Source organism: Leptonychotes weddellii, chromosome 2 (genome assembly GCF_054177405.1).
Source record: "Leptonychotes weddellii isolate Sample4059 chromosome 2, ASM5417740v2, whole genome shotgun sequence".
Taxonomy (NCBI): Eukaryota; Metazoa; Chordata; class Mammalia; order Carnivora; family Phocidae; genus Leptonychotes; species Leptonychotes weddellii.
In genome coordinates, this window is record NC_138370.1 from 113,204,845 (window position 1) to 113,209,992 (window position 5,148).

Below are 5,148 nucleotides of genomic sequence, written 5' to 3' on the forward strand. Positions count from 1 at the left end.
TAGGAAATATTCTCTTAGATGTTGTTGCTATTGTTATAGAGATTTAGTGAACATTTCTCTGTGTTAGGCATGGTTCCAAGAGATCTATGTCAGTTAATCCATTTAATTGTCACAACAACTCAAAGAGGCAGGGACTATTATTGTTACCATCTCACCAATGAGGAAACTGAGGCATCAAGAATGTGAGTTACCTGTCCCATTGAGTAAGGAGCAGAGCTACGAACCCAGAGATTTAGGCCTCAGTACTTGTGCTTACCACTATTTTCTGTACTTGGTTACATGTGAAACATTAGAATTGCAAGAAGAAAAGGCACTTTTGGATGAAAGTCACATTACAGATTATCAGTTGATACCATAAAGCACATTAATTCTCGTGTAAGCAACACTCTTGTTTTAGACTCATTTATATTCATTTTCAAAACTTGTAAGTTAATTTTAAAAATAGCTATGGTATGGAAATGGGAAGACGGGGCAGGAAGCTTTTACTTGGAGCCAGGTGTCCTGGGACATGGGCTCAAGGAAGTCTCATCTTAAGACGCTCACAGAGAAGTCTGTACACCGTAGTAAGCTGAGGTCTCTTCACATCAACACAGTCCAACTGCTGTTTTACAAAGTTACTCATTCACATCCCTGACTTCAGGTCTTTTATCAGGAAAAAAAAAACAGGCAGAAGTAACTGCAAACTGAGCAGTTTAGGAATTAAGATAGAAGACTTTCATAAATTTTCCTTCTATTAGCTATATAAAAATTTGCTTAAAAATTTTTGATCATTTATTTTTAATTATCAAAATCAATGATCAAGCAATGAGAACGTTTATCATCCCAGCCCCAAATGCAATCTTTTGGCTTCAAGTTCTTGCTAATTTAGAGGACAGGATTAAGCAGGGTGATGGGGCCTTAAAACAGGATGTTCTGGAAGATTATTCCAAAGGGATACCATGGACACTAGAAGGAATGCTGTGAAGCAGTGGTTCTTACCCAGGGGTGCACATCGGAATATCCTTTGGAGACTTTAAAAAGTACACCTACCTAAATTCATCCTACCACTCTACTTCTCAGTCTCAAGGAATATCTCTGAGATGGATGCTGGGCAGGTGTATTAAAAACAACAGTAAAACACCTTAGAATAATATGTACTGCTGAATCAAAGTTTTTAAATTTGCCAAGAAGTAAATAGTTTCTCTTTGAGGGTTTTGAAAATAAATGTTAAGGCAAAAAAGATTAAGTTAAATGAACATTAACTGAATTGTTTGATTATAGCTGGTCATATTAAGTTTCATGTTTATATAAGAAAAATTAGGTGGAAAATTAAGAAATTAGATGTTTATTTTAGAACCACTCAGTTTTGGGGACCTGCGTGGCTCAGTTGGTTGAGCGTCTGCCTTCGGCTCAGGTCATGATCCCAGGGTTCTGGGATCAAGCCCCACATCGGGCTCCCTGCTCAGTGGGGAGCTTGCCTCTCCCTCTCCTTCTGTCCCCCCTACCCCCTGCCTGGACGCGCTCTCTCTGACAAATAAATAAATAAAATCTTAAAACAAAACAAAACAAAACAAAAAACTACTCAGTTTTTGAACTGAAGAGAGATCTACTCCAATTGCCTTATTTCAAAAATGAAATCCAGGGATTCAGAGAATTGAAATGAGCTGCCCAAGATTGTATAGATAGTGGGAAAGTCAGCTATTAAGACCTTTCTCCTGGCCAAAGTGACAGTGAAAAATAAAGTAATAACATGTAAAATCCAGGGCAAACGGAATGATCAGTGGTAGTTCAGGGAGGCCACATGCCTGCTGTGACCCAGAAGGAAAGCAGATGGCAACACCTTGGGCCAGGAGCACACTGCAACAGTGTGGAGTTGGAAGCTACCTCATAGAGTCTCATCACCAGCCCCAGCCTGACGTGAGGGTTTTGTTTATTTCAGAAAAATACATTTCTATCTTGTTTAAGTTGATGTTGTTTGGGGTTTATTTATATGCAAGGAACCCTAATCCAAACTGATGTAACATTTTGCTCAAATACTACTTTATCAGTAAAGCCTTCTTTGACACTATATAATATTCTCCCTTATGCTCTACTCCCCTTTACCTTGACCTTGTTTTCTTTATCTCCACTGCACATAATGCCATCTGACATACTGTATATTTGTGTTTATTTATTTGTTGTCTTTTCCCCCTAACCAGACATAAGTTCTAGGAAAGCAGGAGCCCTCATGGGTTTGTGTTACAAACATGGTGGGATGCAGGGATGGCCAGGGGAGGGCCACAGAGGGGCATGGCCCACCTTAAAGGAAAACCCAACTGCTTACTTTTACTGGGTTAAAATGTAGTCACATGGTGACACACTGCTGCCTGGGAAGTTAGGGAATGTAGTCTTATAGCTGTATATCAATGTACCCAGCCAAGGAAGGGAGGGAGAATAGCTCTTGGGAGGCCACTAGCAGTCTTGACCACAGATATAAAAAATAATAATAATAATAAAGAAGTGTCTGAAAAGGATGTCTGGGGAGGAGCATTCCAGATAGAGAAAAGAGCAGAGCAAAGTCCTGAGGAAGAAGCATGCTTCCCAAGTCTGAAGAACAGCAAGGAGGTCCCTGTGGCTGGAGCTGAATGAATACAAATATTGGCAAGAGATGAGGTCAGTGATGTAGCAGAGGGCCCAGATCATGTATACTTAAAGACTTTGGTTTTTACTGAGCAAATAGAAAATTTTTGGAAAGATGTTGAGGAGAGAAGTAACATGTCTGACTTTCATTTTAAAAAGGTCCTTACTGGTGCATGGGGGAAAAGACTGTAGAAGGGTCAGAGCAATGCAAGCAGACCAACTAGGAAGTCATGGAGATGCTCGTGGCTTGAATCCAGGAGCTGGGGAGAAGACTTTAGATTCTGGTTGTATACTGAATGTGGAGGCAACAGAATTAGCTGATGCACTGGACATGGGGCAGGCAGGAGTCAAGAATGATGCCAAAATTTTTGGTCTTAGCACTGAAAGGATGAAACTGCCATCATGGAGTTAGAAAAGATAGCAGGAGGTACAGATTTTGTGGGTAAATCAGGAGTTTATAGCTTTGAACACGCTAAAAACTTTAATAACTTTGGACATTCATAGTTTGAGATGCACATAACATAGAGAGATGTAAATGTCATATAGGGAGTTGAATATAGTGGTTGGAGATGAGAAACTTCAACTGAAAATACAAGTTCGGGAGTCATCTATCAGTAATTGGTATTTAAAAACTAAGTAATTAGAAGAGGTCACCTAGGAAGTGAATATAAATAGAGAAGGGAAGAGATCAGACTAAGAACTGATATCCAGAGTATGCTGAGCTTAGAGAGAGAAGACCCAGAGAGACTGAGGAATGGACAGTGAAGGAGAAGGAAAAACAAAGAGAATGTCCTGAAAGGCAAGGGGAAAGGGTCTCAACAAGGAAGGGATATATACAGTTGCCGTGTAATCTAGAAATTCTAAAACATATATCTACATATAGACTTGTACATGAATGGTCAGAGCAGCATTATTCACTATAGTCAAAAAGTGAAAACAATTCACACATCCATCAACTGATGTATGGATAAGCAAAATGTGTCTATCTGTACAATGGAATACTCCTCAGCTATAAAAAGGAATGAAATACTGATGCATGCTATAACACTGATGAATCTCAAAAATATTATGCTAAGTGAAAGAAGGCAGACACAAAAGGACACATTATTCCATTTATATGAAATGTCCAGAATGCACAGATCTACAAAGACTAGAGTAGCTCAGTGGCTGCCAGGAACTGAGCAATGGGAAGTGACTGCAGATGGGTATGGGGTTTATTTTTCGGAACGATGAAATGTTCTGGAATTGAATGATGTAGACAGATGCACAACTCTGTAAATATACTAAAAATTACTGAACTCTAACTTTAAAAGTTAATTTTATGGTATATAAATTATATCTCAGTAACACTGTTATTTAAAAAAGGAAGGTATGATCAAGTGCATCATATGCTGCTGACAGGGTGAAGAGGATGAAAATTGAGAACTGGGGCGGGGGGGGCGGGAAGGAGCAAGAAGGCAGAGGAATAGGAGACCTAAATTTTATCTGGTCCCAGGAACTCAGCTAGATAGGGATCAAACCATTCTAAACACCTACGAACTCAACAGGAGATCGAAGAAAAGAATAGCAGCAACTCTCTGCACAGAAAAGCGGCCACTTTCTGGAAAGTCTCTTCTGATTTGTTTAGTGTATATTTTTCTGGGGTCGTTGCTACCCTGTTAGCATTTTGTTCTCCCATTCATCTATTCTCCTCTGGACAAAATGATAAGATGGAAAAGATCACCTCAGGAAAAAGAACAAGAGGCAGTACCGACTGCCAGGGACCTAATCAATACTGTCATTAGTGGGGCGCCTGGGTGGCTCAGTTGGTTAGGCGACTGCCTTCGGCTCAGGTCGTGATCCCAGGGTCCTGGGATCGAGTCCCACATCGGGCTCCCGGCTCGGCGGGAAGCCTGCTTCTCCCTCTCCCACTCCCCCTGCTTGTGTTCCTGCTCTCGCTGTCTCTGTCAAATAAATAAATAAAAAAAAAAATCTTTAAAAAAAAAAAAAATACTGTCATTAGTAAGATGTCAGAACTAGAGTTCAGAATGATGATTTTAAAGATACTAGCTGGGCCTGAAAAAAGCATGGAAGATATTAGAGAAAAATTTCTGGAGAAATAAAAGAACAAAAATCTAACCAAGTCAAAATCAAAAAGGCTATTAATAAGGTGCAATAAAAAATGGAGGCTCTAACTGCTAGGATAAATGAGGCAAAAGAGAGAATTAGTGATGTAGAAGACCAAATGATGGAAAATAAAGAAGCTGAGAAAAAGAGAGATAAACAACTACTGGATCACGGGGCAGAATTCAAGAGAAAAGTGATACCATAAGACAAAACAATATTAGAATAATTGAGATCCCAGAAGAAGAAGAAAGAGAGAGAGGGACTGAAGGTATATTGGAGCAAATTATAGCAGAGAACTTCCCTAAGTTGGGGAAGGAAACAGGCATCAAAATCCAGGAGGCACAGAGAACCCACCTCAAAATCAATAAAAATAGGTCAACACCCCAACATCTAAAGTAAAACTTAAAAGTCTCAGAGACAAAGAGAAAATCCTGAAAGCAGCTC